At 40.6% G+C, this 22346-nt stretch overlaps 1 long non-coding RNA gene and 1 pseudogene across 1 annotated transcript; one reads left to right on the top strand and one right to left on the bottom strand.

Annotated features, from left to right (window-relative positions):
• Window positions 1-20: 20 nt before the first annotated feature.
• On the bottom strand, window positions 21-103 carry LOC127007593 (U4 spliceosomal RNA; annotated as a pseudogene).
• A 272-nt stretch (window positions 104-375) lies between these two features.
• LOC127004244 (uncharacterized) lies at window positions 376-21078 on the top strand. Its single transcript, XR_007757708.1, has 3 exons — window positions 376-498; window positions 14515-14582; window positions 20946-21078. It is a non-coding gene; the product is annotated as an uncharacterized LOC127004244 (long non-coding RNA).
• Window positions 21079-22346: the final 1268 nt, after the last annotated feature.

Genomic DNA, 22346 nt, shown 5'->3' with positions numbered 1-22346 from the left:
GACGAACAGAACAGTTTTTTTTAATTTTTTTAAAGTTTTCAACTAGCAATAATCGCACCTCGGATGAACCTCATTGGTTACGATACTGCCACTGCGCAAAGCTCCAATATAGACGGTTTAGACCATGGTTTAGACACCCACGGGAGACGGGACGGGCCCAGCATTACCAGATTGTCGTACTAGGCATACTTTTTTCGTCTGCTTGAGGCCCAAAACTGTCAAGCCTACACTGATAACGATATACATTTACAATTAGAGTTGAGATGGTTAATTATCGATGTTTTCCTGCAATTGTTATGGGTCAGAAACAGGAAAATATGATATACTGAGTACGATAATCTGTGGTAACGCTGGACGGGCCGCGGCGGGCAATGCCGGGCATTCGACGATTTGGATTCGAGCCGCAACTATGGTGCGGGACGGAAGGTTGCTGCCGTCTTGTCCTGAGTGGTCCACTTCACTTGTACAACGGACCTTGGACTTGTGGTATGAACAAAGGTATGTGTAGGCCTCATATTGATCTGCAGTGTTTATTGTTGTGCATATTACAAATGCAAGGCTGTGTTGGCGGGAACTATCGAGTGGATGTTGGATGAGATGCTTCGGTAGTTCACTGTAGGGGTTTGTCGGGCTAGGTTGCCTTATGGTTGAGTGTACGCAATACCATGCATTGGAACATTCAGTTGATGCCACTACTGCTGGATCCATTGCCTTGAGGGCAATCCCAGTCGAACAATTAACAGTTTCACCCAACCAACGATTTTGTGACGTGGTTCATGTTTTTCTGGTGATAACTGTAGTGAATTGAATGATTTTCTACCTTATTTCCGTCGCAAATGTCTACTTTTCAAGTTATGCCTGTCCCGTCATCAATCGTTGCAAATGCATATTTTAGGTTGTTGAAAATAATTAATAGAAATATGTAAGTTACTATTTACTTAGTTTACTTAGTTGTGTCTAGAGGTCTTGTGCCTCACAGTCGTGGTGGTCCACCGCTGTTTTGGAAGTTGCTGGCGTCTTGCTTCTTCAGCCGCACTTTGTCCGGTATGGAATTTGAGGCTGCTCTGCAGAGTGCTGTATAGCCTGGCACTGGTGGTTCATTGGGCACTGCCCTAAGGAACCTGTCCAGTGCAGCTTTGAACCTGTCCACTGAGCAGCCTGTAATTTCCCGGGTAAATGTCCAGAGAGTTGCCCATCTCACTGCGGTACTTCTCACCCTAACCATGGGTTAGATCTCATAATTCTATGCATTTTGAACCCCATATATATGCCTCGGAAATTAATAGAATCGTGCCTTGCGATTTTTGAAAAGTTAGTGTTTTGGTAATTATTGAAAATCACTCCGGGCCTCCAAAATACGATATTACGCCTCCATATTGTACTTAAGGGACAAAATACATGTCCCTTAACCATAATATGAAGGCGGAAAAACTTAAAAGTAATGAAAAAGTGGTAAAGGTAGTGAAAAGGCATATTATACATACGCGCGATGTGTTTACATGGTGACGCCATTGCGATGTGAGCAGCGTTGCCAACGATCCGGTTAGCGGTGGTACGCTAGGTTAGCGATGGTACGCTTAGTTAGCGATTAGCCCACGCATGTGAGACAGGTCCACCACGCGTGGTTATTTTTTTTTTAGAACACGCACCTTTACCCAAAGGCTTTTGTGAAGGTTTGGGCCGGGTATAGTATTAGGTAATGGTGCATGTTCTAAAAAAAAAAAAAAAACACGCGTGGTGGACCTGATCTCACATGCGTGGGCTAATGGCTAACTAAGCGTACCATCGCTAACTTAGCCTACCATCACTAACCGGATCGTTGGCAACACTGCTCACTTCCCAATATGGCCGCCATCAAAACACATCGCGCGTATGTATAATATGCTTTTTCACTACCTTTGCCACTTTTTGTCTACTTTTAAGTTTTTCCGCCTTCATATTATGGTTAAGGGACATGTATTTCGTCCCTTACGTACAATATGGAGGCATAATATCGTATTTTGGAGGCGGGGGAACAAAGTATCCCAGTCCCCCCGTGACGCCCCAAGGCGGCTGCAAAAAACTCACTAATTTTTCAAAAATCGCTAGCAGTGATTCTATCAATTTGCGAGGCATATATATGGGGTTCAAAATGCATAGAATTATGAGATTAACCCATGGTTAGGGTGAGAAGTACCGTGGTGAGATGGGCAACTCTCTGGACATTTACCATTTCCCATACCTCTTTTGGTAGTGCGTTGAAAATTTTTGGACCGTCGTGGGCTAGGCTGGCTGCCAGCTGTGTTCTAATTTTCCCCAGCACTATTGTCGGCGGGGCGTATATTGAACACACTCGTCCAACTCTTCTGGAGATGTGGGCTGGCAGCATTCCCGGTGTGGGGTCAGGGACAGTACCCTCCAGGATTTTCCATGTGTAAATGGCCCGGTATCGGTCCCTCCTCCTTTGCTGGGAGAGCAAACCTAGCTTGTCAAGCTGGTGCCAGTAGTTCAGCTCCTTGATGCCACTAGTCTGTATAGTGTACGATCTCTGTACTGCTTCCAATAGCTGGATGTCTCCTTTCTTGTGGGGAGACCACAGTTGGCTGCAGTAGTCCAGGATGGGCTGCACCAGGGACTTCCAGAGTGTGAGCATGACTAGTGGTTCTCTGGAGCTGAACGTTCTGAGAACCCAGCCTGCCATGGCCTTGGCCTTCTTCACCATGGTTGTGATGTGATGCGTGAAGGTGGTGTCACTGCTGAGGTACACTCCAAGGCATTTGACGTGTGACTGCGGACTTGCGCCGGCCATATTGAAAGCAAGTTCAAGGTCAAACTCAGAATGACGATGGATTCAGTACCCAGTATGTCTTCACTACCGTACATTCAGATATGCTTCTGTGGAGTCTAAGTACTCGCGGGTTAGTGGCGTAGGTAGATGTTGGACGGCGGCACGGTGGGAGGCTCGGTGGAAGGAGTGTGGTGGTGGTGCCCCTGCTTCCAGGTCGGGTTAGGTTGGGTCGGGTCAAGCACATGTGCACACTATATCACTTAATATCGCTGTGTTTTCTACCCTGTTTCATGATATTTGGGTGCGCAATGTCACGGCTAGACCCTTAGCTGATCACTGTTCGGTAATAGTAGGAGCTAGCATATAGTTCGCGACCTAAAACACGGAAAAAAGCGGAGCGTGAGCGAGACCACCAGCTAGGGAAGTTAGAAATGTTTGGCCAGGGTATTTCAATAGCCATTTTCCCAGAAAAAAAGTCAACCTTGTGCTAACGTAGCTGTTCGTTGGCATTATAATAATGCTCACCTTCCCGTGGCTGCAGCTATTTTTGCTAAATGTAGCGGATCGTTGGCAACACTCCTTACCTCCCAATGGCCACTTCCGCCGCCGCCACCAAAAACTGTGTAATGTAAGCCTTTTCACTGGTGTTTTAATGTGATTCTGTTGATTTCTCGACCTCATTTGAAATGCATATTACTCAATTTCATGCTTCCCCACCCGGTGGCGGTGGCTGAATCGACAGAGTAACACCACCGCGTTCAGGAGGACGCGAGTTCAATCCCCGCCCGGTGCCACCAAGCTGGGATTTTTCAGCCGCCGCCGAGTGGCTTAAAACTACCCACATGCTGTCCAGAAGACCACCTATCAACCCGGACTCTAGATTCTACGATTAAAGATGAGCTCCGGGAGGGCAGCATGAGCCAATGCAAGATGGCGCCACTATAAACACTCGCCTGCGTCAGAACGGGCTGGGCCGACCATCAGGACCCACCGGGAAGAAGCCTTGGGTCGATCATCAGGCCCCACCGGGAAAAAGCCTACCGGCGCTATAGGCCGCGACGTAAAAAAAAAAAAAAAAAAAAAACCAGTTCCCACAGGTCCCCCGAGATCGTTGAGAATCAGGGAATAGTCATAACTAGAAAAGTAGACATTTGCGACGGAAATGAGGTTCAAAATCATGCAATTCACTACATCTATCACCAGAAAAACATGAACCACATGAGGAACTCGTTGGTAGGGTGAATCCAGGAGAATTTCATATAACCTGGTACTATGACATACAATGTTTTATTTAATTTTCTGATGGATTGGGGCCTACTTATCATAAATCAGCCGCATGCCAAGCTGGCTTGCTTGGGGAAAAAATTATAGTTGAAAATCTAAAATGGCCGCCTTTGTATTGAAGCGCTTAATGGTTTCCTTATATCTTGGTTGATATTTCACCTAGAAATATGATTTTGGTGTCTAATCATAGTTTTTTTTTATCATAGAATTCATTGAAATTCTTTTTTGGGAATCTGATTGCAATTTTTTTTTAAATTATAGCCTAAATCTCTTCCTCAGCACCACGTTTTTCAGCATTTTGACTCAGATATGGACACGAAATGCGATGTTCCACAAAATTGTTTTAATTTGCCTCGTAATATTATCAGGATATTAGTCATTCAGATTATTAGTCATTCTCACCATCATATGCATTATCTGCAGTGATGGTGTTAGGGTTTTTACAGGTATCAGTTCCATGGCATTTACAAAGCACAGAGCAAGAGAGGCAGGCAGCTGAATAGCTGCACCTGGCAGTGGCACAAAAAGAGCATGCACATTTTATGATATTTAGTACATCGATAGGTGCAGGTGATACATCCTGAGGCATGGCAACTGGAATGAGCATTTGTGTATCAGCATCCATGGTCCATCCATAGTGTTCTGGGTTGAGCTTTGGTGGGTCCCCGTCCATGTAAGACCTCCAAACAGCAGTTTGAAGATGGGCCTTGTGTACATGCTCTTTAAAGCATTCAGAAGTTGGTGGGAAAGCTTGTAAATCAGGTGCAGAGTTCAGCTTTTGGTTGCCCATCTTAGAGGCCCATACCAAGAATTATAGACTACAAGGATAGCTCACTGAAACGTCATCGATGACGTCATGACTGCGTAATGGTCATCTGGTTCACTCGCTCCATATAAAAGGTATTAGAAAACCATTACATATTAATCTTGTCACTCATTAATAGTCAGATTTTGCGCTTTTTCGATTGCTAAGGATATGTAATTAAATTAGGCAGTTGTTGAGTTGGCAAATAGTATACAGTAATATAATTATTTTATAAATATGTTAGGAAAAGGTACTGAGAAATATTGCTGTCTACCATATATCGGTGCTTACGTTTTCTCAAATTTCATTAACATTAATTTTCTACAACTCTACAGGGGTAACTAATCCTGTCATCAATATCGTTATAGATAATATAGAAGTTCGTATAGTCTTTGAGTATTTTTACATATACATTGAGCCCTTTATACATTATTTATATTAACCATTGGATATAATTTTCTTGATCCAACAGTAATACTTCAATTAATATATATCTATGTTAGCTATTTTGATGACAGGATTAGTTACCCCTGCAAAGCTGTGGAAAATGAGTGTTAATGAAACTTGAGGAAACGTAAGCATTGATATATGGTAGACAGCAATACTTTTCAGTAGTACCTTTTTCTAACATATTTATCAAATAATATATATTACTGTATACTATTTGCCAACTCTACAGCTGCCTAATTTAATTACATATCCTTAGGAATAAAAAAAGCGCAAAATCTGACTATGAATGAGTGACAAGATTAATAAGTAATGATTTTCTAACACATTTTATATGGAGAGAGTGAACCAGATTGTATACGTGGTGCATTGTGGGTAAAACAAATGCTTAGTGAGCTATCCTGATAATATATAATCCTTGGCCCATACCTTTTACCTGAGAGTTGTCATGTTCGTTTCCTAAGGAAATCCATAGCATGCAGCAAGAAACAGTGTTGGTTCAGCAACAACATCAGTGAGAGTTTCCTGCACACAACCCAATAGGCGCACCTAACATCACCGTAGCCGATCCAGGATTCAGAACGTTTCCTAACTAGTAGAAGGTAATGTTATAATTGTATTTCGTAAAGAATCCTTATAACCAAAAACTAACTAAAATTATGGGTATTCTTTTTCTTGAAGAGAACATTGAATAAACAACAGAACAATAATACGAAAATACGTATTGCCACCGTTGCCAGGTCATCATGCTCAGAGCACAGTATTTACTGGTTTCTGACGCCTAACTATTGCCAAGAAACATCAGAATCTAACTCTTTTAACGATAACTATAAATTAGTTTCGTTATTGGAGCCCAGAAGACAGTTTAGGGGTAGGAAATCAGGAAATATAATCGGCTGAGTACGACAATCTGGCAACGTTGAGGCAGTAGCTACGAGGCCCAACCACTGATCTCTAATATAACTGGGTTGGCTTTCACTGTACTAGCCTGAGAACCCTGAAGCTCGCAGCCACCATCTTAAGATTCCCTCGGCCGAGGCATACATGTAAAAAATTCGGTATCTGCGCTCGCTGAGCGGCAGTAGCACGTGGTAAAACGCTTCATTACGAAGTTATTAATTTATTGAAATTTTCAATGCCCTAACTACTAGCTTTTTATTCGCTTATGGGAAAAAACCCGATTCGTTACATGTCTCCATATTTTGCACAAAACAAAAAATTATTGTGTTATTTGACTGTTACATCCTCTGTATAGCATGTATGATAATGTGCTTGCTTACAAAGTACTTTTTCAGTGGATTGAGAAATAGCAAATGTCAGTCATCAAAATACCTACCGTAACGAAAATTAGATTTGATATATTTCTTTCGGTTACCCATTAAAACAATTATCCATATTCTAAATCTAAGATTTGAAACAAAAAACGAATCAGTTTGAGGAATAACTAAAGTGCACGTTCAACTAACTAAATATTAGTACGTGTAGTGGGATGATTTTTGCTGTTTTGTAAACTGTAATATTTAAGTTGACTGCGTTATATTTGTCATATACACAAAAACTTCAATGTGGCCAACATTGTGATTATTTCATGTCACTACGTGTAATATTTAGTTAGTTAAACGTGCATTTTAGTTACTCCTCAAACTGATTCGTTTTCTATTTCAAATCAGATTTAGAATATGGATAATTGTTTTAATGGGTAACCGAAAGAAATATATCAATTAAATTTATTTTTCGTTATATATATAGGTATTTTGATGATGACTAACATTTGTTATTTCCCAATCCACTGAAAAAGTAGTTTGCAAGCAAACATATCATACATGCTATACAGAGGATGTAACAGTCAAATAATAATTTTGTTTTTGTTTTGTGCGAAATATGGAGACAGGTAATGTATGTTTTTTTTTCCCATAAGCGAATAAAAAGCTAGTAGTTAGGACATTGAAAATTTCAATAAATTAATAATTAATAACTTCGTAATGAAGTGTTTTACTATGTGCTACTGCCACTCAGCGAGCGTTGATGCCGAATTTTTTGCATATATGCCCGAGGGAATCTTAAGATGGCGGCTGCGAGCTTCAAGATTCGCACGGAGTCAACCAATCCAGTTATAATAAAGATCAGTGGGCCCGAGCCAGCCTATGTGCCATTTTGGGGGTATCAGATATCATAAATAGTATATTTTTACTGCGCAAAGCAGGTCTTACTGTGACTTCGTGAGCTTTCATATTTATCTATTTGTGTATATATCATGGTGGCAAAACTGTCATTACTAGTTTCATTTTTACTAGTGACACGAATATGTGACTTTTTCACAATAGAATTTCACTCAAACAAATGAATCAGACACCACAGAAATAATACCTGTGTGTGTATGAATGAATACAAAGATAAGCACATACAGGTAACTCGATTTACGTGAGTATTAATTGTGTCCTTGAAGATGTCGCGTAAATCAAAAACAATGTAAAGCAAACAAGAGGTAGGTTTCTATCGAAAAATAAATATTCACTTCATTCATGTGAGGAAAAAATGAGGGAAACCATGAGCGACTGGCTAGTATTGGTACCGGTACCGAGCAGTCTGGTACTGGTACCGTACCGTATAGCTGGTACAGTTAATACCAGTACCTGCCCTGGCTGCCCACCCCTATTGTTGAGTAGTGTGGCAGCGTGGGTACTGTATTGTTGTTCAAATGGCGCGCGGGAAGAACTGAGCTCAGCTGTGTGGCCGCGGTGCCGTGTGAGTCTAGTTGTGTGAGACATCTGGTGGCCATTCCATAAAATATCGTGTATAAGTGAAAAAATGTGTAAATTAAACATTTATATGGATTTTGGACCCTGCGTTATTTTAAAAAACGCGTAAACCAAACTCGTGTAAATCGAGAGTTACCTGTACTTTGATTTAACTCTAGGATGTTTCGTGGATCATTAATAAATAAAAACAAAATATCTGGATAGGCTACTCTTTAGCCCGTTACCGGCTATGGCTGCCAAAAAAGTCCCTCCGCCACGTTTGTACCACCCCATTTGGTAATTGTTAGGTATGCCTATTAGAGGGTTCTGTCCCCCCAAAATTGCCAGTGATCGCTAGCTACTTTAACTAAAACTGAGTCAACTCCTGTTGAAGCTATGAGGACTCGCACACTTTAAAATCTCTCACGTGATAAATCATGATGCACTGTGCCTATAGTCTACAAGACATTGATCCCAAGTGTTTATGCTAACATATTTCAGGTGAAGTGGTGAGAAACACTCTACTATTCAGTTATTACAAGCTAAATACTTGCATCTAAGCTTACACCATTCTCACATTTTTTTCTAATCTTCTGCCGCATGTATAGCTTGAATCATTTTTCTAATAGATTCCATGAAGACTAATGGATACCTCCTGTTACTTCTTCTTCGTCACTTTCTTTTCTTTTCCTAGGCGTCCAAACCTGCCAAAATACAAGTACAAATGTACCTCTGAGGAGTGCTCGTTACGCACCAAGTAACTGATTGACTGATTCACTCAACCACACTCTCCAAGGCTTGCTGGCTGCCACTAGAATTTTGCCAGATGAATGATGAGACGCTTTTCGTAAAAAAAAGTGGAAAAATCGGACAAAAGAAGGAAAAATGTAACATATATGAGTATTCTACAGAAAACAGAGGTTTCTGCAGGGAGGGGACCACAAAATTAATAATACAAATCAAATTATATGAAAAGGTAAGAATTATTGTACAACTGCCAAACTTTCACAGGGAACATGTGACATGTTCATCTGTTTTTTGGAGTAACTTTTAAAATCTGACTGAAATAGTGAAAAATACCCACTTTTGGTGGCGCCTCCCCTTGAGAGACTAGACAGAGTTGTGGTGTGGTGCTGGCCAGTGGCTGGCTGGCCTTGCTGCTGGTCAGTCTTAGGACTGGCTCAATCAGCCAATCAGGTTAGCTATGATGATGGAATATGATACAAGAATACTCCACCATGTATCTTAATCTAATGTAGAGAATGTAGAGGTTTACATTCATTCAATTATTTTAATTATTTAAAAAAAAAGATTTAATAAAAAGAATCTGATATGAGTAAAAAGATCTGATCTTTTTTATTAAAAAAAAAATTCAACCCTGCTTTCTTGCTGTCTTCTAGTATTATGTGTAATATACTTTTTTTTTCCATCATGCTTTGTATGTACACACACTCAAATAAGTATCGCTACACATTCAGCACGATACAAACTGACACCAAGGACGAAGCCATTGATAACAGGCTACTCATGTTGGTATCACTGCATGTGTTGGGTGTGGCTTCACTTGCCTGAATCAAGTGAGCAGGACTCGTAAATGAAGAAGTAGAATTTGAGCTGGCACAGTAACGCTTCATGAAACACACAGGTGGAGTCTTAGTCAAAGTGACTTGATTGATGTTGTATGTAGCACTTTAATATTGTCGTGTTTGGGTGAAATTATGCTTTAACTCGTCACACACAAGTGAATAGTTGAAATTTTGGAGACAATATGATAAACACCTTGCATTATTGTTAGACTTCCTCTTTCTTATCAGCAATGCTTTTAGCGTTGCAATTTGTTGTGTTTTTTTCAGATGCCCACAGCATGTTCATGAGAGAAAAGACACATGCAGTAGAAACATTAGTTCCAGGATGGCACATTATGAAGTGAACTATATCTGACATGCATTTATGGTTGATGTTTTTGTCTCTGACATGGGGGAATGCTTCTACCCACCGCTGTTACGTATATCATATGAACATTATTGTTATATAATTTGTGAATATAAAGTTTAAACAAGTGGCACTCAAATCTCTCCGTTAACATTATGGTGATAGCTGGTATCTCAATGTCTCCCTTCCTCTCTATCCCTCCCTTATGGGGGTCCTGTCCTACTCCCCCTAGCAGAGCTGAGGTGGTGGGGGTGATCGCACTTTTACCAACCCTTCTGAAATTACCAGGTTGCTGAGTGTGAAACTCGTTGAACTCAACTGTAACAATACTTTTTTGAGTGTGTGTACATACTGATCTTGCTCTCATGACTCTTGCTTCTACTAATAATAAGGTTGCTCCTTTTTCTCCTCTTAAGCTTTCCAGACTTGTATAATTTTTGGGCCCTCATTGTTAGGAAGATGGCATTTGACTTTTTTTTGGAATCTATCTCCTTGTTGAAATTAATAACACTTGCTCTGGGCATGAGCAAAGACGATGCCACACTTTTCCAGTAGGTTTTCTCCACCAGTGTTTTTGTTACAATTTCTGGCTATGATGGCGTGAGTTAGATTTGCCAGACTTTGGTCTTTCTTTATCATATTTTTCTTGTGTTATTGGAAGCATAGTTTTTTATTGTTTATGGATTCTCCTACTAGGTATTTTATTTTGTCCACCACTTTAATGCCTTCTATATCCTGAGTGTCATCATTTAAAGTGAGAATCCTGACACTTCCATATTTATTCTTCAGCCATATTTTTCACTGACTTTCATTAAGATTTTTGTGTTTCCCTTTGCTTCTAATGTTTGTGATAATCATTATCTGCAAAAATTATGGTGTTCAATTTTAGTTTTCTCCTTTATAACCCAGTTGCTTATTTTCTAACTCATTATTATTAAATACATACTTGACAATTTTGAAAAGTATGGTTGAGCCAGTGCTTCCTTGCCAAATTCCATTTTTCATAGCAATCATGGGTGTTAATCCTTTGCCTACTTTGTTTAATCTTTTATTGTTTCATTTGTAATTGTTTTCCTTGTTGTACTCCATTACTGGTGGGTCAACTTGCAGGGCTTTCAGGGCCTCAGTGAATTTTATCTCAATATAATAATCCTTAAATCTACTGCTGCTTCATATAACTGCTTCTTCTGCTGGTATGATCTGATATGTACACTGCTGCAAAATTAATGACTTGTACACAGTCCTCCTACTGTTGGTAAATCCAGCTTGCTCCTCTTTCTCTTTATTTGCTTTTAGGCAGTCATCAATTCTTTTTTATTATCCTCATCAAAATATTATAGGAAATGTTGGTTAGTGAAATAGGTCATAAGTCCTTCACCTTCATTCATATCTTATGGGATCATAACTGTTTGTGACTCTTACTTGTTGGGGTTTGTTCTTTCCTTATTAGCCTTATTAAAGCACCCTTGTTTTCCTTTTATATTTTTTACTACTCAGTGCTTTTAAAAGTTTAGCCTTTAAATGCAGTCTTTCCATTCTTTAGTTCCTTTATGCTCCATATAAATTCCCCCTCTTATCTTTTTTCTTCATGCTTCTGCACCCATATTCTACTTAACATGCCATACTTATGTGTTCTATTAATTCATATAGTATACTTATTCCTAGTGGCCCAACACTTTAAATTCTGCTCTTCTCATTATCCTGATCTCTACTTTTTTTTTTTTTTTTTTTTTTTTTTTGCATTCCTCATGTCTTCCATCTGATCTCCCCTCTCAGATACATTTTCTTCTAACACTCCATTACCTCTTCCTCAGCTTCCTCTGTATCTAATTTTCTTCCTGTGTAAACCTCCAGCTCCTGTCTCTCTTTGCTTTCTTTCATTTTAATTCATCAACATATTCCCCAAAATTTTTCCTACATGGCCTTCCCTCTCTTGTCTCCCTTGTCTTTTTCTCCTCGTTTTTATGTTTCCTCCTTGAGCATCCTCAGTACAACTTTGTTTTATGTATCTCATGGCCCCCTCCTTTTCCTGTCCATCCTGAGCATTCCTCCACTCGTTGTTTAGTTCCATCCTTATCTTAATGTCTCCTTTTATTTCTATTAATTCTTGGGGGTTCTGACATCTCCTTTCCTTTACCTGTCTGGAGAAACTTTAATTTTTTTTTCTACAACCAAATTCACAACCTCTTCCATATTTCCCATGTCCATTTCATTCTCCCTTTCACATTCTTTATCCACCTCCTTAATGTAAACCTCTTATGAGATCTTATCTTGTAATACATTGTTTTTTCCCTTTGCTGGTTCTTTTCTCTTAATCTGTCTTAAGTCTCACTCGCATGAAACTATGGTTCGATATATCTATTATCTCCTTTCTCTTGTCTATCTCCATTTCTGCATATCAGTCATACAGTTTCCTGTTGGCCAGGGCAAAGTCTACTTCAATTTTTTTTTTTGCCCTCCCACTTATAGAGACCATTGCACCTTGTGTTGTTGTTTTACATTATCCATCCAGTCTACTCTCATCTTGTTAATTCCCTTGCCTCTGCCTCCTTTCCTCTTCCTCCTCTCTCTCCAGATACTCTAATTTCCCCTCTTGATTATAAAACGGTTGCCTTTATTTCTCTCTTCACTTAGCTTTTCTTGAAGCACCCTGTCTTCCTTTATCTCCTTCGTCACTTCCAGTTGAATTCCAGTTTTTATTTCCTCTTTGTTTGCTTAATTTTTCAGCTTTATTTTGTCCTTGCCACCACCACCCACTTCTCCTTCTCATCCACCTTCTTTATCTACACTGGCCTCTTTTTACTTTTTGTTTTTGTTTTCCTTCTGAGTCTTGTCACTTACACCATTATTATATTTTTACTACAAGGCTTCTTTCAGTGATATCACAGGATGTCCTATCCCTCTACCTTTTTCTCATGATCCTCTCTTTTGTGTAATAGGCGCACCTAACATCACCACAACCGATTCAGGATTCAATACGTTTCCTAACTTATAGGTGGTAATGTTATGATTGTATTTCGTAAAGAATCATTATAACCAAAAACTAACTAAAGTTATGAGTATTCTTTTTCTTGAACAAAACATTGAATAAACAACATAACAATAATATGAAAATACGTTCATATTTTATACGACAACTGTGGCCCGAGGCAGCAACGCACGCCATTTTGCGAGTATTAGTTTCCTTACATCAGCATATTTTTACTGTGCAAAGCAGATGATGTCACTTATTGTGACTTCGGGAGCTTTCATATTTATCTATTTGTGTATATTTCATGGAGGCAAAACTTACATTACAGTACTACTTTCAATTTTACTAGTGACACGAATTTGTGACTTTATCACAATAGAATTTGTCAATTAAGTGAATCAGACACCATAGAAATATTACCAGTGCGTGTATGAAAGAATACAAAGATAAGCACATACATTGATTTAACTCTAGGATGTCTCGTGGATCATTTATAAATAAAAACAAAATCTGGATAGGCTACTCTTTAGCCCACTACCGCCGCTTGAGGCACAAAAACAGTCCCTCCGCCAAGTTTGTTCCCCACATTTGGTGATGTTAGGTGAGCCTATTCCTTGAGGTTGAGCATTGATATTATTTCTCTTAATCATATTTCTTTCTAAAATGCTCTCTTCCATTCTCCTTAGTGCTCTCTCTACAATCCCCTCTTCTTTAAGAGAAACTTTTTATTTAATAATAAAGATGTAATACTCCTGTTTTACAATAGTTTAGTCAGACCCCACTTGGAATATGCAGTTCACTTTTGGTCTCCCCACCATGCAAAGGACATTGCTAAATTAGAAGCTGTTCAACGTTGGGCAGCAAAAATTATCTCTTCCTTGCGCAACAAACCTTACGACAAAAGGCGTTCAACTCTTAACATGCTCTCTCTTGAGAAATGTTGCCTCTGAGGAAAACTGATCGAATGTTTTAGAATACTTAATGGCTTCACGAATGTGGACAAATCAAAATTGTTTAAAATCGATGACACTTTGCGAGCGAGAAATAATGGCACAAAACTTAAGTGTAAGTAATTAAATGCCGACTGTGCCAAACTTTTTCACCAATGTTGTAGGGCAAGAATAGGATAAGCTCCCACCTTCAGTGGTCCAGTGCAACACGAATGACTCCTTTAAAAACAAGCTCGACCGACACTTCCTTCAACTTAATATATGCTAAAGTAGAAATGCAAAGTTCTGGTGCCATCTGATTAATAAAAGTTCACTTAGGTTTAAGGACAGACCATCTAGTCTGGACCCTAGGGTCTGTGTGGTCTGAATTTCAATGTAAACCTATGTAAATACTCCTTCCCTCTCCCATCCTCTTTCTATGGTTACTCGTATCATCTTTTCTAGTAACTTTTTATTGAAATAATTTTTCAGTCCCTCTTATTTCTCTATTACACTCCCTCTGCTTTTCTTAATTCAGCCATTTCCTTATTCTCTCTCCTTAGTTGTTAAAGGTCTGTGCATTTTTTCACTTTGAGCTAACAGTTTCTACAGAACCATAACCATCCCCTTTGCTCTTGCAGGTGTTACCAGGCCACCCGGGACATGACGTTGATGGGTTCCTACAGGAGGCTGGCGTCCTCAACCTCCTGTAGGTTTGATTGACCTTATATTGTTGTTTTTACCATGTCTTTAATTTTAACTTGTTTTATATAGTTTTATTGTGTTGTTCTTATCATGTTTTTAATTGAAAGTTTTTATAGTTTTATTAGTTTTTTTTTTATCATATTTTTTTTTCTTTTACTGGTTGTATATAATTTATCAGTAAGTTCGGCGCCATATGACCACGCAGTTGCGGCGCCAAGCAATGAACGCCCCAATAATCAATAATCATCCCAAGGTTGAACTCCATCTGCCATGTACCACTCCACTCCCATATTCTATCCAGGTCCCTTTGCAATGCCTCACAGTCCTTCACATTTCTCACTTGTCTCAATAGTTTTGCATCATCTGCAAACAAACTCATGTAGCTGGACACTCCATTTACCATATCATTTATATAAACAGCAAACATTATTGGTGGCAACACCGAACCTTGTGGGACCCCACTCATCACAGGGCACCAGTTGGAAACCTTGTCTCTGATTACTGTCCTCATTTCCCTGTTAGTTAGGAAGTCCTTCAACCACTTAATCAGTCCATCACCCACTCCACCCCTGTTTTTAATTTTCCAAATTAGTCTTCTGTGTGGTACTTTGTCAAATGCCTTTTTCAAATCCAGGTACACTCCATCCGCCCAGCCTTCTCTCTCCTGTATTAAATCTATCACTCTTGAGTAGTAACTCAACAAGTTGGTGATGCAACATCTCCCTCTCCTGAATCTAAACTGGCAATCCGAGATAATTTTCTCACTTTCTAAGAAATCCGACCACCTGTTTTTAACTAGTCTCTCACATATCTTCGGAACCACACCAGTGAGTGATACCGGTCTGTAATTTAATGGGTCCTCTTTCTTTCCTCCCTTAAATATTGGTACTATGTTTGCTCTCTTCCAATCTTACGGTACCTTTCCTTCACTCAGGGAGGCACTCTTTATGGAGTGCAGTTTCTCTGCAAGTTGTTCACTACATTTTTTCAAGATCCACCCTGATACTCCATCCAGCCCCGTCGCCTTTCTCATATCCAGCTTGTTCAAACTTTCCTTGACCTCCTGCACTGTTAACTGTATCTCTTGCATAACTCTTCCTCTTTCCTGGCCCGGGGGTTGTACAAATTCTTCTTCTCTTGTGAAAACTCTATGGAAGCTGTTATTCATCACCTCTGCCATCTCCACTGGGTCCTCATATGTGGTTTCATCCATTTTCAGTTTATCGATTTTTCTTTATTATTTATTTCTTTATTATTTGCCATCCACATGTCTATAGAATAGTTTGGGTTGGTCTTTGCACTTGTCGATTATATCTTTTTCATACTTCCTTTTTTCTTCTCTTCTAATCTTTGTATATTCATTCCTTGCTTGTTTGAAATCGTTCCACGAGTTGATTCTTCTTCATCTTCTCCATCCCTTCCAAGCTTCCATTTTCTCTTTCTAGCTGTCTTGCATCTCTTTTTAAAGCACTCATTTTTACCAACATCCTTTTTGGTTTCCTTGGGGATATATCTATTTTTTGGCTTCCTTGTATAGCTTTAAAAACTCCTCCCATTTGTCCTGTGTACTCGTGGCTTTGTACAGCCCACTCCAATTTGCATTTTCAAAAAAGGTTTTCATGCTAACAAAGTCTTCCTTACAGTAGTTGCTTCTCCCAATTTTGTGAACCTCTTTTCGGTCAGTCGTTCTCTTTTCTGATACTTTAAATTCCACAACCGCATGGTCACTCTTCGCTATTGGACAATCTACTTTAAGATTTTCTATTATTTCCGGCTCCTTACTAAATACCAGGTCTAGTCTTGATGCCCCGCCTTCTTTCCCGAATCTGGTATGTTCCTTGATCCACTGAGTCAGCACATGTTCCATTGCCAGTTGCAGGAGTCTTCCTCCCCATGACTCGTCTGCTCCCTGTGTCTGCCAATCCTCCCATTCCACCTCCTTGCAGTTGAAATCACCCTTTATAATGATTCTCTCACACTCCCTCAACATTGCATGCAGGCAACTCCCCGTGTCTTGTATCATTTGTTAATATTCTCGCAACTCCCATTCGCTTGTTCTTAGGGGCATGTGCCCTACTACATAATGCATCCTTCTTCCTTCAGCTCCCACAGTTTTCACTTTCAACACCTCTGCCAAGCCTTCACCCTCAGTCACCTCTTCCACCCTAATGCCTTTTTTGACTGTCAACATCACACCTCCCTGTTTTATCTTTCTTTCTCTCCTCTATATGTTGTATGCACCTTCTCCCATCTCCACCACCTCAGTTGGGTCTCACAACTTAGTTTCCATCAGCCCCACAATATCAGGTTCCTTGTCTCTCAAATAGTCGTTAAACTCCATCCATGATGAAACTATTCCATTAATCTCCAAGTTTGCGATAAATAGGTCGACGTTGCGGGTCGCAAACATTGAAATCGCAAACTTTGAACCATTATTTGTATAGGGAAAATTGAAAACCGTCGACATCTTGCACTTGGCCACCCATCCGTGTAGCCAAGTGCATGTGTGCGGACAGCCCTAGCCGCACGCTGGGCCCGAGCAGCTGGCGGGCGGCTGATGATGGTGATGATGATGATGAGTGTCGGCGGCGTGACCTTTGCATCATCGCCGCCTGAACACTGTTTTTGTCGGGGCCCATGTTTGTGTGTGGCTGTATTTGTTGTGGGTTTGGGCTTCTCATTTTGCCAGTTCTTGTTTTCCACATGTTGCGCAGGACCCCTTTCTTTTCTTCAATCTCTTCTTTTTGAAAAGGAAGAGATGGAAGAAAAGAAAGAGGTCCCGCGCAACATGTGGAAGGTAGGAATTGGCAGATTGAGTAGCCTGGGCACACGATGGGCACAGCTACACACGCATGGACCCGATGAAGGTGCCGTTTGGGTGGCACCGATGCAGGGGCTGCCCCGCCGACGCTCAACATCACTATCACCATCATCAGCCGCCCGTCAGCTGCTCGGGCCCGGCGCGCGATCAGGGCTGCTCGCACACATGTGCCTGGCTACCCGGATCCCACTCACCATGCTTCCTGCTGCCAATGGAAAGGCCCAGGGGGTGGGTAAGAGCGAGAATGGGAATCAAGGACCACAACAAGGTGTGAAAAAACCTGATTTTAGCAGCCTTTTCTGTTTCCTTTCGGGTCATATTGCAATTTCAGTTTTCAATAAAAATCTAATTTTTGAGGTCCTTATCGCAAACTCTGTGAATCGCAAACTTGAAACTCGCAATCCTGGAGACAGTACTGTATTCGTATATGTCACTCCACCCTTCCTCCTTTTCTGTAAGTTTCATTCCCTCCTTCCTCTTGACCCTATGAACCATTTTCTCACTTTCATGTCCATATCATGTGTGTGTGTGTGTGTGAGAGAGAGCACAGAATTTTCCTTAATTAGGGCTCATACATGTACATCAAATAATTTGGAAACCATATTACAGGGACTCCACAAAAATTATATAGCTCAATTCCACTAGTATATATGCTTCTTTGTGTCTTCTATGTATACATTCCATGTCTACGTATCTGATGTATACGTATGACCTATGGTGCCAATAGGCTTTATTGGCTGGGTCTGGTGGTTGGCCAAAGCCTGTTATGGCATAGGCTACTGTTTAAAAAGGCACCATCTTGCTTGTCTCATGCTGCCCCTTGGAGCTCATCTTTGATCCTCTTTTTTAGAGAGAATCCAGAGTCTAGGTGTATAGATGGTCTTAACCCTTTAAGTGGTATGGCCGGGCATGGATAGAACCCCGTACTGCGGGAGCCGGGGAGAAGTGAAGACAAAATTCACATGTTAGCATCTCAGAAGTAGCAGTGTGATTTGGGAGGGAGGGAGGAAGTAATGAATGAAGAGGGGGAAAACGCAGGTGTTTTCCCATTGGGGGAAGATTAGCAGAGATAATTATCTTCCTCTTTCTCTATTCCTTCCTTTCTTACTCTCTTCCTCGCTTTCTTTCTTCTTTCCTTTCTTACTTGCTTTCTCTTTCTCCTTTCTTTCTCTTTCATTCTTCCTCTCTCTTTTCTCCTTCATTCTTGTTTCATTCTTTCTCCTTCTCTTTTCTTTCTCTTTCTTTTTTCTTTCTCTTTACTTTCTTTGTTTCTCTTTCTTTCTCTTTGTCCTTTTTCTCTTTCTTTCATTCTTCTTTTTTTCTTTCACCCTTTCATTCTTCTTCTTTTATTTGTCAACCTTTTTCTCTCTTTCATTTTTACTCTTTCTTCCTTTCTTTCTTTCTTTCCCTTTTTTCTTCTCTATTTCTCCTTTATTTATTTATTTCTCTCATTTTTTCTTTCTTTATCTTTTTTTCTCTATTTTGCTTGCTTTCTTTCTTTCTCCCATTCTTCTTCTCTCATTCTTTTTCTCTTTCTCCTTCCTTCTCTCTTTGTTTGTTTTTTCTCTCTTTATTTCTTTATTTCATTCTTGATTTCTCTTTTTCTCTCCCCTTTCTTTCTCTTTCATTCTTCTTCTTTCTTTATTTCCTTATTTCTTTCTTGCTTTGTCTTTTTCACTTTCTTTATTTTTTCTTTCTTCCTTTCATTCTTCTTCATATACGCAGGATATTTTGAGGAGGGAGGGAGGAGAGGAGGATGGGGATAGATGGGGAAGCAGCAGGAGGAGGAGGAAGAGGAGGAGGGGAGATCATTATGGAAAGGATCACTCTCTCTCTCTCTCTCTCTCTCTCTCTCTCTCTCTCTCTCTCTCTCTCTCTCTCTCTCTCTCTTTGTCTCTGTCTCTCTCTCTCTCAGTCTCTGTCTCTCTCAGTCTCTGTGTCTGTCTCTCAGTCTCTCTCTCTCTGCCTCTCTCTGTCTCTGTCTGTCTCAGTCTCTGTCTCTCTCTGCCTCTCTTTGTCTCTGTCTCTCTCTGTCTGTCTGTCTCTCAGTCTCTGTCTCTCTCTGCCTCTCTCTGTCTCTGTCTCTGTCTGTCTCTCAGTCTCTGTCTCCCTCTGCCTCTCTCTGTCTCTGTCTGTCTGTCTCTCTCTGCCTCTGTCTGTCTCTGTCTCTCTCAGGCTCTGTCTCTCTCTCTCTGCCTCTGTCTCAGTCTCTCTCTCTCTCTCTCTCTCTCTGGTGGTGGTGGTCGTGGTGTGTGTGTCTCCCCTTAGCCCCCCCCGTGTCCCCTTAGGTCCCTCTCCCGGGTTGTGGATGGGTAGGTAGGTAGTGGGTGCTAATCTGATAATTGGGGGTCGAGCCTGACTGCGCTCCATCGTGACCAACAGGGTGCCAACTAGCTGCCCAAAAATAAAAACGTCCCCGGACGCTCAAAACAGAGAACCTGGGAAGCGTCCACAGACGCTCATAGCACTGAAAGGGTTAAGGACAACAAGTGGGTAGTCTTAGGCCACTCAGCTATGACTGAAAAATTGCCAGCTTGTTTGTAGCAGCAGGCGGGATACGAATCTGCATCCTCCTGGACAGCGCACCTGCTCACTGACCATTCAGCTTTTTAAACTTGTCTGCTATATTGCAATCTAAAATATCATACCCTCACTCTTGCCATCATTGCCAACATAATATATATGTCCAACTTTCTCCTCTTATACACCTTGTTAAAATCCAGAATATTCTTCATCATCCTCTTTCTTCTAAAAAGATGATTTTCGTCTGAACAAAGGCCCATCATCAAAGACTGCTCTGTACCTACCACTTTAAGTCCTGGACCTAACTTCCCTACTCTGGTCCTACTTTCATGCAATCCTTCACTTATCATTGCCTATATTTTTCATATCACTGCAAAGTGGTCAGGATATAGTTGTTCAAATATGTTTTCTACAAAATTTTATTGCTTGTGAGGTAATTTTTACAGTAAAACTCAAAATATGTAAAATATTTATTCAATGGTTGTCAGCAGTTTATTGTGTATTATACATTTAGATAAATACTTTGGTGTCATCTAACATTGTAAATTTCATCAATCAATGCTTTGCTTTACACAGTAGTTCACAGTTTATTTTCTACATCAAAATTTTCATATATGTAAAATTACATTTTAAATATGGAAAATATTTCCATAATGCCAACTGTCAGTAGCCTATAGAATCAAACATTATGATCAAGGCATGGTTTTTATACAGCTGGAAATGCTTCCTTAAAGGTTTTATAATCCATATTAGATAAATTTGTCAATAATGTTTCAAAGAGCTTCTGGAGAAACACTAAATCATCTGATTGTTTTAAAAAGTTGAGTGTCCCTTAAGTATATTTCAAGTTTTTCAGACATTTGTTAAGTAGAGTTAATAGCTTACTAAGAATAGTGCAATGTTCTTACAATGTTGATAAATAAGCCATAAGTAAAATTGAATGTGAGGTATCAAAACTATAAATATTTCTTTCTTCAGTTGTAAACTTCAGAGTCGACTAACATCTTTGTTTCTCTTCAACAGATAACTGGTTTAATTTAATCAGTAGGGGCTATGGGTCGGTTTGTCTTCCCCAGTCTGCCCTCCCGGAGCTCATCCTTAATCCTAGAATCTAAAGTCCGGGTTGATAGGTGGTCTTCTGGACAGAATGCGGGTAGTTTTAAGCCACTCGGCGGCGGCTGAAAAATCCCAGCTTGATGGCACCGGGTGGGGATTGAACTCCAATCCTCCTGAACGCAGCACCGTCACTCTGTCGACTCAGCCACCACACGGCTCAGTGTGCTGTGGAAAGTACTCACTCATCTGCTGCTGATGCGAATTCTGTAAATCCGCTAAGGTTTCAGATACCTGGGCAATCTGGGTTCATGTGTGTCCTTGTGGAACTCTGAAGTGAGTTTTGACAAGAGCTACACCCAGGCTATGTCGATCTCAAGAAGGGCTTTGACTCGGCGCATCGTGAGGCACTCTGGAACATTATGCAGATATGTGGGATTCCTGCAAGGATTATTGACCTAATGACTAGCCTTTACTTTGGGACTGAGAGTGGTATGAAGTGTGGGGGAGGCATTTCCAACTTCTTTCCTGCTAATTCAGAAGTGAGGCAGGTGGTGCATCCTTGCCCCATCACTTTTCAACACATGCATTGACTGGGCTTAGGCAAAGTTCTTGATCATAGTTGTTGCGGAGCATGTTGGTGACATCAAAGTCTCTGATCTTGTTTTTGCTGATGATACTATACTTGCAAAATTCCTGGAGGTCCTGGTGTTAGCTCTAAGTGTTGCCATAGGTGAAGCCTCTGGGACTGAAGGACTCTTGGGCCAAGGTCCAGTCATTTGGAGGCTTGATAAGTGAGAGTTCAGTCTGTTCATGCATTTGGTGAGGATGTCGAGAGCACTAAAAGTTTCACCTACCTTGGTAGTGTAGTGTCTAAGCAGAAAGTCACTGGACAGATTGACCTGGCCCATTGTGATATGGACTTGCTCAGCATGAGTATATGGCATTGTCGATATATATGGAAGCAGACAAAGATTTGAATCAGTTAAGTTGCTTGTGCTTGTTTTACTGAATGACTGTGAGACATGGGCACTGAATAGTGACTTAAGAGAGTCATATTGATGTCTTTGATACCAAGTTCCTCTGTAGGATCATGGGGTATCACTGGAATGACTTCATGTCGAATCAGCGACTACATGGTGAAACTGATGAGGCCTGTTACCAGCTTAGTCTGTGAACGCTAACTCTGGCTGTATGGACATGGTGTATGCGTCCCAAACATCAATCCTGCTCATAGGATTGTGTTTGTACGAGACAACCCTGAGTGGAGGGGACCAAGTGGACATCCACATCTCATGACTGGAGCAAGTCAATTGATCCTGCCAGGAGGGACTTTGGATGGATAGGGCAGCTGCGTGGGAGCTTGCTTGG

Source organism: Eriocheir sinensis, chromosome 3 (genome assembly GCF_024679095.1).
Source record: "Eriocheir sinensis breed Jianghai 21 chromosome 3, ASM2467909v1, whole genome shotgun sequence".
In the NCBI taxonomy this organism is placed as follows: domain Eukaryota; kingdom Metazoa; phylum Arthropoda; class Malacostraca; order Decapoda; family Varunidae; genus Eriocheir; species Eriocheir sinensis.
This window is presented reverse-complemented; position numbering and strand designations above follow the sequence as displayed.